At 42.5% G+C, this 13,830-nt stretch overlaps 1 protein-coding gene across 2 annotated transcripts in view; it reads right to left on the minus strand.

Moving 5' to 3' along the window:
* LOC128302924 (matrix metalloproteinase-2) overlaps nucleotides 1-13,830 on the minus strand; it is a 220,366-nt gene that overhangs the window by 136,981 nt on the left and 69,555 nt on the right. The window contains exon 2 of one of the 2 annotated variants that reach the window (XM_053039785.1): nucleotides 12,585-13,038. The exons of the other annotated variant lie outside the window; for it this stretch is intronic. The gene's annotated coding sequence lies outside the window, so the exon portion shown is untranslated. The remainder of the gene's footprint in view (nucleotides 1-12,584; nucleotides 13,039-13,830) is intronic. 2 annotated transcript variants of the gene reach the window in all.

The raw sequence follows: 13,830 nt of genomic DNA on the forward strand, positions 1-13,830 counted from the left end.
AAAGAATAGGGGATGGGGTTTGCTTTTTTTTCATTTTATTCTCCTCGCATGAAAACGTTTCTGTATTTTCGTTTCTTTCCATTTTTTTTGCTTTCTGGTCCACGGTCCAGGACCCAGGCACCGTAGGGGCACCGGGGGTAATGCAATTTCTCTTCAGATACCAGCCCGGTCCCGGTGGTTTCTTGACTGAGGCAAAAATTCAAAGGATTCAAGTGTGGCAGAACACGAAGACCGCGTCAGGACAGAAATATCAAAGGGATGTTTTAATGTCGTCCCGCTTTTCTTCAGCCAGTCGGGTGGGGCAAAACTAAAACGGTGAGCTTTTTCGTTTTTCGTTACGAAATTTTGCCCACACGCAATGCTCTGTTGGGGCGCTTTTGGTTTGTTGAAATGGTTTCAGTTTTGCCCCCGGATCGTACGGTAGTTCAGTTGATATTTTCTTTAGATTTATCGAATGAGAACACCAGGGGGAATGCGAATGCCGTTTAAACGGGCATATTTGCTTTTGTCGAGTGAAACTCGAGTTTGTACTTCAACTCTGCCAGTAATGTGCGTTATGTTTGGTTAAAATTAAGTACAAAAGAACTGAAGCTGAAATGAATGAGTCTACATCACTCTCAATGTCTAGTAGATCAATGTTGAGCAACAAGGGTTATAGCGTTCGGCTTCTGTGACGTTTAAGACAGCTCACCGATCGTCATTCGTTGTCTCAATACGCAAGTTATACAAAGTCTCTCGGCAGCAAATAATTCTAAGATTCTAATTCAATTGGAAGAATGATTGGGTTTTTTATACAAAAAACTAAATGAAGCTCTTCTGAGTTAATGTGTTAACATTTTTTTTAGTATAAAACTGTTAATTGTAAACACAATTTAAAGCCTAGTTTTCAAACAGAATAGAAAACATTTCGGGACGAAGTACAAGGATTATAAAGAACATTTAAGGATTGTTACATCAAATACCGCATTGTTGTTCCTAGAGGCCTCTTACTTGTAGTAACGTTAGTTAGAATAGATCATAGATGGGAAAGGAATTTTAGGGAATGATCAGGAATTGATGCTATTTCTTGCAACAATATATCCTTGGGCACTTTCCGAGCTAATGTTCCAGAGTTTCTACTTGGAAGCATACTGGACCAACCGAGGACGATCGATTCATTCTCTGCATAAGTAGTCCGTGTGGTATTTTGTTGTTCACCAACAAGTACAACCTGGACCTCTGGGCTAATCACCATCAACCATCAAACGATGATGATATTGGAGGCTTTACTTTGGACGTTAAATGCTGTATAACCTCAATCCTCAGACAAGGATTGATGCCGCTGTGGTAATGGCGGGAATGTGCAGGTGTGGCAAGCGAATTCGGAATTCTTCAGAACCGTTCCAGAGGAAGGATCGTCTGATGCTAGAGAGCAAGGTTATGTCCATTGCCTCATGCTCAAGTGCCGTCATCTACTGGACCTTCTATCCTGTATACTATCCCAGTCCTTTTTAGTTACAAAATTAAAAGTCTTTTCCAATTTGGATATGTCATGATTCGTTTCTTTAACTTCTAATCAGACCATGGATATATTGTCCCGTGTCTTTCTGAACACATGACCATACCGCCCAAGACTAGTGATTCTAACTCGTTGCAAAATATTAAAATCATGCGGAAACAAACATGTTTTTTTAAAGATTTTTGTTTTTTTCGAACGTCGTTAATTAATTTTAATTTAAGTTTATTGAGTAACGTCGCAACATACAAACTTATAGCTAACTTTGAGTATTAAGAGCTAGGAGAAGAAACTTGACATGAGGAAAGCAATAAATAGGAAGTTTTTGAATGGTGGCGGCGAGTCTTGAGAGTTTCAAGTCCAAACATCTGACAGCTAGACTCATAATCTGGCAGTGTGGAAGAAGTGAAGAAGGAATCAGTGAACAGCAAACCTGGTGAAAGATCTTTGTACCCGTTCGATGCGGGCAATGTAGACTCGGGCCTTAGGAGATCAGATTACTGAGCTATACTCTAGCAAAGATCTAACAAACGAACAGAACAGCGCATTGGGCATTCAAACAAATTCGGCTAGAGAAGACACCGGCAGTATATTTTATAGTACCAAGGGTTTTCCAAGCCTTGGAAACTATCTAGTTTAGGCGTCGAGTCGATGAGACGTTAAGGAGAAACTACTATCAAGCCATATACCTAAGTCCCTTATTAATGTTCTTTTCTTTTCTTTTGTATCTATTTTTCAAAGATGTATGTCTTTACAGGGTTTATAAATGTTATGCAGAGTAGAAAAAACACCATCGAATGCTATTTCCAAAACATTGAAGAAACAACGCTACTGTTGCTATCGCAGCAAAGAAGTGGTCTATTTTGAAGTTTCCTTATTTTTATTTAGTCACGCAGTTCAAATAATACTTGAAACAGTCGTGTATGAGAATCAAATATAAAAGAAGATAAAGAACTCAAAATAGTATCCGAACTTGTCTTTACTGCAAGATCTATCTTTATTCAGCCAGGGCTCTAGCTAAAAATAATCGTTTAACTGTGATGTTTCAGTACTTGACAGCTGTCAATTCAAGATTCCAATTGTCAGGGATGCCAGCAGCGCTAACAACTACTTTTGAAGCATTAATCTGAACAACGTTTCATAAATAATTCCATCATCCGTTTGAAGTCACATTTTGTCAAACATAATCAGCACTCACTAGAAATCTTAGACTTTTCAACAAAACCTTTAGTTGGGAATTCCCTTTGGAACTTTGTATGATTATATGTCAATTAACGCACCAGTAGCAAGTTCTTCAACCACCTTTATCATCAAAGGGTTCAAAGAAAAATTGATTCTAATGATTGACATGTTTAAACAATTGGGTTCATTATATCAATTTAAAAAACACACACACCCAATATCGATCAATACAAAATTCATAAAGCCCGGTGGCCAAATACACCAGCTGCGGTGGCACGGTTACATTTTTAATGCGTGCCAGCTTATTACTGGCCACCATTTTCCACCATAATGAGAACATTCAAATACAATAAAACAACTGTTTCAGCGAAGGTGCAAAATCAGAGAACAATGAACCCGTGTGTGTGCTCGCTTTATTGCACCCACTAGCGACCGTTTTAAGTACCGCGCACCAACATCCTACCTGCTGTTCACGCCACTCAGAACGCTTTTCACTATAATCTTAATTGACTCGTGTAATTTGGCCACACACAGCTTTTCATCCCAGTATCCGGTCCACCAGTTCCGGCGTGTGCGTGTTTTTTTTTGCTTCATCATTTTTCATTTTTACCCTCTGCGCGTTGTTCGTTGTGCGCCCACAGCCCGTTGCGAGTTTATTTGACGGTACGACATTTCCGGTAAGCTTACTAGCGTGCAGTGCACTTAATTATGATTATGTGTGTGTGTGTTCACGCCGACCGGGCGGAAGAACTACTCTCTTTGTCGCAACCGCGGTCCGGCTGTCAATTTAACTCGGCTCGTTCATCAAAGCGTGTGCGGAAAATAATGCTGGGGACGTTGAACATGATTTTTTATTCTTCATTCTTTCCTACCTAACTGGGGCGAAATGAGAACAAAGAAAGAAAGGAAAAAAAACCGGGAACGGAAAGGTAGGAGTAGTCCATCATTTTTCCTGACACTGTGTCTCAATTCCTCGTGTCGGTTTGGCGCGAGGCTTTACGAGCTTTTCCATTTCATGATTTTGACGCTTTTAATGATGCAGCGATGATGGCCAGGAAAGGAATCGCGTAACGAGACAATGCCCAGCACAGTTGAGCGGGAAGGGGCCAGGGATCTTTAACAAATATAGCGTCTCAACCATTTCTTCCCGGCTCCCCCCCGGAATCCCCCCGGACGACTTTCATCGACTTTATGTTATTTGCTATTAATTCCGCACAGCATTCGTTGCGGTTGGTTTTTTACGCAGCCGGTGGTGAGCCCTGCCCACACACACAAAGCCTACTACAACAATGAATAAATGGCGGTCACACGGAGGAAAGCTTTCTGGCACTTAAGAGAAGCCAACACGTGGAACGAGTTTTAGATGTCAAAATAAAAATCATGACCCACTTCCCATTACGTTGGGCGCGCCAAAATCGTGGCCAGTGGTGGCGAAAGCTGCGGACGGCAGTGCTCCAACGAGAGCGGCCGTTTAACGGTCGCCCATATAATTGAGCACTTTTGGGCTGGCGTCGAACGTTCGCTTCCATAATGCGGCAAATAATTTACGGGGTTCATGCTAATCCTCCCGTGGGTGTTCCGAAAGATTCCGTACCCCGTGAAACCGTTTGATTTGGTGAGAAAATATATCTCGCTCCAGGAAATGGTGAGTAAATTGCATTCAACAGCAAATCCGTTTCATTACCCAAATGGGGTTCCTTTTTCCCAAACGCCTAGCGATTACAAAAAACTGGGTGATATATGTGGATAGCAGCGCACATTACACACAATACGATCGATATAAATCAGGTTCTCATAAAGCTCGCGCTTGTGTCTTCCCTACACAGCCGCTGCGGAGCTTAGTCATCTCTGTCCCCGTTCTATCACCCATCTGTCGAACGCCATTTTGTTCTGTTATCAATCTTGATTACATCAATCACGTCGGTAAGCGTCAAATCCACGCGCGGCCCGAACGATTCCTACGGTACGACGGGAGACGGAATTGTCACTTCCGGCACCATAGTACCACCTGAACCCTCCCGGACAAATTTTACAACCGATCCGAAGCATAAGCCCATATGCTAGCCCTGCCTCGGAACACTAAATACCGCCTATACACAGCACATATCATCATCAAGGACATAATGTACCCTTTGTGAGTGGGTGCTTTTCTTGAAGATGCCACTAGTGCGCCTACTCGTACCGAGGGTCCGGCCAAGCTGAAAACGGAGAGCTGGGTATCATTACTTTTCATTGCCCGGGCACCATTTGTAAGTAGCGGAAGCGAGCTCAATCCGTACCGGGTTGTACTTTAATCGACCGGACATAAGTCATCCGACTAGTTGGGGGCTTGGTGGCTTGGTGGTCCGGTCCCCAAGCGGAGCGAATGAATCACGTACCACGTGTTTTGGAACGTTGGGCAGCGAAAGGACCTACAGCTAAGTGTCTATTGCTGCACGCGCCATGCAACGGTACAGGGTATCCCGTGGACCAGTGTGGAGTAAATTGTGTGTTATAACACGTGTCACGTACACGTGAACCAGTTATTTTACGACCCGCCGGAGAGGACGGAGTACTAGTACTAGCGTGGTTCGGCGGGGTTAATTACAATGAAACATTGAATAGTCGATCGTCGTGTCGCGTGGCTTGTTAGATGAATGGCGTTGATGTACAGCATGTATTTTTCATTTATTTTCCAATACATTACCGATCATTGAGAAGGAAACAGTGACGGCGATAATTGACAATTCGACGTACTATATGACGTTTCTAGCCCGTCGAATGTAATTTACAGTTTTATTATGTGTTGAAAATCATCGCGAAATCTTCACTTGTTTCTGTGTTTCTTAATTATTAAAGAGCATTTTTTAAATTTGTTAAAGTGTTAAAGCGAACATGGCAATTCGAATATTTGTTTTCTAAAAGTTAAAGAGATATATAAAAATAAGGCTACTCTAAGTTCTTTTAAGTGTTATATGAAATTGGAACATTTGTTTCTAGATATGAAAGTATGTTTCAACTGCTATTGTACTCCGCTTCTTACAGCAGTTCCTGAATTCTTTAGAGTAACATAACTATACAAATGATACATATAAATGTTGTTGTTGTTTGTTTGTTTTAAAATGAAACTTGAAACATTTTTAAACATTTTGTTTTTTAAACACTACTCCCCTTTTATATTCTTTTATATATTTATATATTATTCTTTTATATATTTTAGTTGTTTGACATAGCCTTCAACGCAGTTTTATACGGCACTTATTATATGAGGAATTGAAGTTGACAGCTGAGTTAGTTAGGTAGTATAAAATAATATAAAGAACTTAGGTTCTAAATTTTGCTAATGTTCGATAATGTAATTTTGCTAAACTTCGAAAAGTGGCCTAACACAATGTCCATTATTACATAAAATCATTTTTCCCATGCCTCTGTTTAACTTCCTCTAACTTGCCTAAACAGATAAACAGGAAATCAGTATTTCATTTCAAAATAATCAAGCATTTCCAATTAAATTATTATTTACAACAAAATATAGAAAGAACTTGTGAAATATGAGGTGCAACTCGCTTTAACTTAACCTTTAATGACGAGAAATGCGATAAGCATTCATACCAAAAATACCCAATTGAACGAATGAGTCTACTTTAAAAATCTAGTGAGCTTATAATTATGGTACGTACTGTATATTTAACATTAGAATATATAATATAAACATGAATATTGCCAAGATGTTTCGAATCAGTGAATCTCTTTATTTAGCACCTGAAAGCTCCTTTCTCTGTTTCGTTTTTTTTGCTTTCGTGCTGTTTAAAAGCAGGGGGCGGAAAAATCAAACCCCAACAAAAGGTCCCGGGGACACAAGGTTGTAACCTCGCGAGAATAATACAAAGAACAAAAAAATGTCCAACCAAAAAGTCTCGAGAAGACACCAGCATTCAGCAGGACAGTTTTATGACACGGGAAAGTGTTCCATATGACGAAACAGAAAGCGTCCAGCTTCCCATAACAAGGACGATGATAACGACGTAATAGGGATGTTACGGTAAAATCTTCCTGCTGTCAAAATTCCCTCAAACACACCTGATTCGTCCTGCCGGTATCTATATAAATGCACACAGAAAAAAAACTTCACCACCCCCCCAAAGACGAAACGACCGGAAGTTCCGACCGGTCCCGTTGGCTTGTCTTGAAAGGTATAAGCTTCAATCTTGCCTCCAACTATCGTGTCCGTTTCATTTTGATTTAGGTCCCGGTGCTTCGTCTCGTTTCATTGCTTTGTCGGAAAGTGAAAAAAAATGGCTTCCTTGTCACCCGGTGGCCCCAGGAACGGAACACGACCACAATCCGCAGTGTGACGGGTGGTAATGTTTTTCCATCGCACAAACAAAACCCACCCCGAGTATGCGGTACATGGGGAAGGCACGATAGACAAGGGTGTGCGGGAGATGAAAAGCGTCATGTAAAAATGGTGTTCTTCAACACCGCGCGAAATTGTCCACCAGCAGCACCATGGAGAAGAGGAAACAAAATCGCCCAAGCTCCGACCGATGACTAAGACGAAGGATGAACTCCAAAACAGAAGGTCAAGACAACCGAACCCACAGAGACGGAGGAACAAAAAACCTTCCGCAAGGGAGCCAGGCACGTGCGTGTCGTGCTTGGAATACATTTTTCTGCCACGGTAGGCTACACTTTCCATCGGGTCCATTGGAATCTGCTGATGCCGACAGGTACATCCCGACAGTAGTTTGGGTCCATTTTTTTCCTGGGAAAAAGATACTCCGAGTCCGTGCGACGGTGGTGTGTGCTTAGTTTTTCATGCAAACTAATTCCCGCCCGGGCAAAGGCAGCGAATGATGATGATCTGGAGCTAGTCGTTGTGAGCTGTTGGCAGTGTTCCAGGTTCATTACGACTGGTAGACGGTGTAAACATGCCCAGGTTCTTCACTGGAAGTTACTGACGGTGGCAGAAGTTCGAGCGCGAGAGCATGTACTGGCACTACCGTAGCATTAGCAGGCCGACAGTAGTGCCGGTCTCTCAAAAAGGTGAGGACTTTGGCTTGTTTTCCACCTAACTCAACGGCCCACACCACCCCCGGTTCAAGCTCTCATTTATTTTCAGTTCGTTCTTTTTGGTGTCCATTTCCCATGTTCCGGCACACGTAGCAGTGCCAGCAAAATGGTGGCCATCGTTGCAAAACAGCGTTTGCGAGGCATCGTTAGGCCGTTTAGAGCGCTAGTTATCCTGGAACGATCGAATCGATACCGGCGATGGGGGTGTGGGAGGGGACAAGCGATTTTACAGATTTCCGATCGTCTCAATCTTTTGGTCGATTGACTCACCGGTCGCGACAACGACTTGTTGAGTATTTCGGTGTATTTTTTTGGGTGGAAAACTCCCAATCTCTTTCCCGACCGAATATAGGAAGCCATGTCTTCCGGTTATTTGGCCACGAGCCACCACTATGGAGAAGCGAACTGTTATCGCGATAGAATCAATAGGAGGAAAATTGAATGCAAATGATACGGCAGGAGTCAGGTGTCGTTCAGATCGCTCCAATACGTAAGATAAGCATATCTACGCTATAGGAGGAAATTAATTCAAATACTTCTGGACGTGTGTCTGAGCTTTGGAATGAGAAAAGGTGTCTAAATATTTGTGTGCGAGCCAAGGTTTTATTAATATTATTCTCACATTGTTTTCACATGATAAAAGGTGTATATGGCATTCCTATGTAAATCTTTAATTTATCCCACCTTGATCGTTTATCTTGATTTTGAGAAAATGGTTTAATTGATTAAAATGGATAGTACCACAGAGGTTGACATTCCATGAAGATCTAGTTTTATTGTCTTACTCCCTCGCTCAGAATACATTACTGAGCTTTTGAAGGTGAGCTACACGGTAGGATTATCCTATGTAATTCTCTGTAGCTACGAGTAAGATCCTTCTCCCCAGGAATTTTGTCTATTCCGTTGGCATTATTTATAGGACTTACATGATGTGGAGAGATTTCTATACTCGACATCATAAAAAGTATTCTTACGACCATGGAATGGCATGCTCCTTGAAAGAAACTCCTTGGAGTCCAAAAGCCGAATGCAAAGGGGCCTCTTGGGGCTTGGTAGTTGAGGCAACTGCTTTCCGAGCAAAGGATCAAGACACTAGATACTTATGAAATATTGAACGCTGTACTAATCAGGTATTTTTGGAGCTCGGAGCCTTTCGCTGCTCAACCATGGCCGCTTAGTTTGCGTAGTGGAAGATCCGCCCCTGCATCTGCATTATGTCAAGGCACATGTCTAATCATTTTGTCTTAGACACTCACCTTCAGCGTATAAACCTGGCTCAAACGAAGCTTTGACAGGTTGCAAAACAGGACATACACCTCAAAGACTACCTACTGTGATCTTGTAAAAATGCTGCTGATGCCAGAGGATCACAGTAGGCGGCTGCAGAAGGTCCCATTAAGGGACAAGAGATTTGCTCAAACATGAAAATAACTTTAAAATTCGCCAGATAATACAGTTTAAATGTATAAAAACCCATCCTCCCTTATTTTTAGTCATTAGAGTAGTCAAAGTACTTAAGTGCACTTAACGTATTGAGGTGTACCAGTTACGAAAAGTAAGAGACACCAGGATTCTGACGCAAAAAGATAGAGCGGCGCAGTATAGCCAACAAAATATGCTCAGGATTAGGCATTTTATTGAGAGGAAATGCCTGTTAAAGAACGTAGGATTTTAGTCGAGTCTTAACTCGACAATATGGCTTAGATCGTAGAACTTGAAATAAAAAAAAGAAGTAGATTTAACATTACCTTTAAAAATTAGACACATTTCCCACAATGCTGGCACATGTCTATTGCTGCAATTTAATTTCCTCTCTAATGAGCAACTCAACTCCAACCTCCACAGCATTTGTGCAGCAATTGGCAAAAAAATTAAACAACTTATTCCCTTATCGCCCACCGTCGCTTGGTCTCCGCTATAAGAAGCAATTCGTTCGTTGTCTGTGCCCCGCAAAAGATCGCTAAATTAGATCAAATCTGTACGATTCGCACGAGTTTCGGATTTCTTTGGGGTGCCTTTGTCAAATGAAGCTGATTGCTAACTGCTCCGCAAAGTGTGTGTGTGTGTCCTACTACTTTTTTTTGTGTTTGGTTCCGTTGGTTGGTATCCTTCGCTATTAGCACACAGTGGCGGAAGCGGAAGAAATTCGATATATTTTTTCCCATCCGTCCAAGCACTAGCACCCGCCTCCTCCTCGCAATTCCGGCTCAACAACTTACACACTAAGACAATGCAATTATTTTCCTCCAGGAGGTGAAAAAAAGAGATCTCGTTCATCACACACACACTCATAGGAAATGCTCTCACACGTATGAGAACACGCAGAGGACACGTTCCCTTGTGCTTCGTCGAAAACTTTTCTTTACCTCCCAAATGATTGCAGCTTCTCCGGTTCCTTCACGCAGCAGAGGGCACACGGTAACCGTAGTGAACCGGGTACGGGAAAATGAGCAATTATTTTTGCCGCTTCTCCATTACGCGAACCAAAGATGCTCGTCTTTCGAATCCTTTTCGGTTGTGTTTTTTTTGTTTTGTTCCCTTTCCGGATTTACTTTTTCCCCCCCCCGAACCATTATCTCGTATCGATATGATGTATTGGTGGATGGACTTGCTTTTGTAAATGATTTCTTCGGTCCATTTCGCAACATGCTTTTCCATCGTTTTTAGCGAAAAAAAAGGGAAACATTACCACTGTAATGCTTGCCATTTTCTTGCTGCCAGGTAGCAAAAGAAAAGCGGAACAACAGGACTACCTTTTCCACCAGAACAACAACAACGACGGTCGTAAAGAAGAAGCGTAGAGAGAGAGAAAAAAAAAGAGATGGAAAGGAAAAGCATTTTGTTCATTCCTTGACGCCACTTGGGTATCAAATTACAGGTTTTTAATATCCCATTACTAAATTCGTTAGGAATTTTTCTTCACTTTTTCTTTGCCCCGAATACTTTTCCGTTTTCTTCCCGAACATCACATCCCCTTCAGCCCTTCGTTCGACCGAGAAGTTTTGCTTCCTTTTTTTTTTTTGCTCAGCTCAATGCTACACTGTATAATGGGCATCCCCCGCTGGTTGTGAGTCTCCGTGAATGGTTTGGGAAATGCGAAAATAAAGAAGAAGAAAAAAAAAACACTCACCTAATTTCATTAGTCCTTTCAGCGTACCCACCACCCACCAGCAGGGTGGACTGTAAGACGAAAGGGACATAAACACGGGGAGTTGGGTAGTTCCTATTTTTTTCTCTTTTAATTCTGCAACACCTCGTGATACAACTGCCTCCAACTGCTCCTGTTTTCCAGAGGAGGTTTCGAGCAGGAAGATTTCCAAAATGTCCTTGTGGAAACTATTTTTCTTTTCTTGTTTGTTTTATTGTTTTCCGTTGTTTTATAACTCGTGAAAGGACAGCTTTTTTTGGACGTGGGGAAAACCCGAAAGGTGTGACGAAGCGGTACCGAGCTGGGCCGTAGTTTCGCATACAAGCAGGAATGTTAATGTAAATGATGCTTTGCTCGAAAAAGCGCCACAAAACCGTATCGTTGTTGTGCATTGAAAAAGAAGCACGCTTCACCGAGATTTGACGCAGTAGGCGCCCGTTTTTCTTTCTCGCCTTGCTTGTCCGCTTTTCCACACCTTGGATGATGTGCGATAAATTAGAAAACGATAGGTAGACAGCCCAAGGATGTGAGATTTTGCGATGCGATGGGTTTCATTTTTCATTCATTATTTTCCAATTATGTCTAATTCATTTCCCAGCGCCACGGTTTCACCTTTCCGCGCCCCGACCGTGTCAGATGGAAGATTGATTTTTAAAAATCGTCCCGAGCATTATGGTGAAATATTTTGGTGAATTACACGGAACGGAAGGTGTGAAATTTCTTTTTAATGACAAGATGATGTGGCGCTCTGCTCACTGCGCACCACAGAGCTGTATCGAGATAAGAAAACCGGGCCAAACTTCTTTTCAAATCACATTAAAATGGAGGAAAACCCATCGTTACATCACGTAGAATTTGATGAAAGCAGACAACACCCGCAGACGGATGTTAACCGACATTAAAGCGCTTTGATGTTTCAGTGGCAGGTGGCATTAAGGAGGGGGGAAGGGACGCTTCCGTCACAAAAGCGAGCGAATTCCAAGAATGCACATAATCTGCTTTAGCTTATCAACACGAGCTGTTTTTACCACCACCAGCAATATTTTGCGTGAAGATGTGGACGCATTTTTGCCGCTTCCAATTAAACCCTACGCACACATACACACACACATACACCCCCGAAGAGCCTCAGGTAATCTAATTCGCGCCGAATTTTCCATACCTTCACCGCGTACAGCATTGAAAGCGTTACAACATTTTAGCATATAATCCGAATATGCTTTTTTCCCGCAACAATACCTATTAGTAGCAGCGCGGGAAAGTTCATTTCTCACCGTGGCAACGTGTTCGGAAAACGGGAAGATTAATTAATGTTTTTATCCTGCCCCTATCTACCCCGGGTCGAAGAAAGTGCCCCGGGTTACACAACCCTCCCCGAGCGTAAGAGCACGAGGGGAAAGCAGGTTTTTCATAAATTTTCTCTCCTTCCTCAGAGCTATTTCATAATGGTTTGTAACAATTTCTTTACAGAGAGAAAAAAAAAATGCTTTCGCTTCCACAAAACGACGACGTGACCTAATGATTCTTATCGAAGCGGATGTTATCATAATATTTCGCCCGTCCAGTTTGGGAAAATTTATCTCATCGGGGGTCGGGTCGGGAAATGTTTCCGGGGGTTTTGCTCAGCCTGCCCCGGCCCGGCCCTGGGGTCGCTTATCTCCACGGGTCGGGTAATGTGGAGGTGTGAACAAATCAAGCAAAACTCACCTATTTAAAAGTTGCGCTCGCCGTGCTGACTACAAATCTTCGACGAGTCCGGTGCGTCCCGTTCGGTCAAGCGAAGAACACTGTCGTTATCGGGTGGAAAAGCACAGTGCCCCCCATTCACCTTCTGCGCGATCGCATCTTTACATCGTTCGCGTAGCAAATATTTCTCCCGCGTATCTTGCTTTTCCGCTTGACGAGCGCGCGCACACAAATGTACATTCCACGGGGCTGACGGGTGCGTTTAGAAGAACAGGTCGGAAAAGTTTCCCCGAATTTTTGGTGTGACGAAGGTGCCTCTTTTGGCGACACCACCACAACGCGCGCACCGCACAAATCACATGCCGTGGTTGCCGAAGACCAAACAAAAAAAAAGAAGCGGCCCACCATTGCCTCTTTCACGCAGACGTGACTTGTTTGCTTTATGATGCGAAATTAAAAGATCAGCAACTCTTACCTGGAACGAAAAATCGAACAAGAAAACATGAGATGGTTCAGTATCGGTGGCGGTGTGGGAAAAAAGGGACAGCAATAATACACACATAAAACGCACAAATTGGATGGTGGAAAATTATCAAAACACAAAAAAAACAGTACAACGGAACGGGACGGAATGGATATGCTGAGGGGTATCGTGCCTAAAATTCCACGCTTTGCGGCCGTAGTTTTGCCGCCGTTATCATCAAACTGGTGACTTCCGGAGCTTTTTTTCCCGTTCCCGTTGGTGGCACAAACAAATTGAGAACCATTAAAATTATGGTAAGATTAGAAAATGTTGTTTACGCGATGTTTGATTGTGTATTGCCGGATGGCCAGCAAATGGAGAGAATGTGCTTTTGGGGGGCAGGCAACGTGATGGGCAGAAGACCACTTTTTGCAATATTGCTAGGGAACATTGAAATGGGACGCGATGAATTATTGATATTTTTGTTTTGTTTGGCTGGCAAAACTTGAGGAATTTAAGGGCACAATTTGCGTGTACAATTGGCATGGAAATCAGAAAACGATAAATAGGGTAGGGTTTTCGAGAGGGTCTTTAGAAAAACTGATACCGAATTCGTCATGTTGTGTCAATTATTATTTACAGGATGTGATGAATTCGAAGCAAAATTTCTGGAGCTTGTTTGAGTAGCACTGAAATTTGTTAAGGTAGATCTGGAATTATTCCCCCTTCAAGGACGTTTTGAAATATAGCTTTAGTGATTGAAAATCTGTGTGTCGGTTATTATTTACAGGGTTTTTTGGGTTC

This window comes from Anopheles moucheti, chromosome 2, assembly GCF_943734755.1.
Source record: "Anopheles moucheti chromosome 2, idAnoMoucSN_F20_07, whole genome shotgun sequence".
In the NCBI taxonomy this organism is placed as follows: domain Eukaryota; kingdom Metazoa; phylum Arthropoda; class Insecta; order Diptera; family Culicidae; genus Anopheles; species Anopheles moucheti.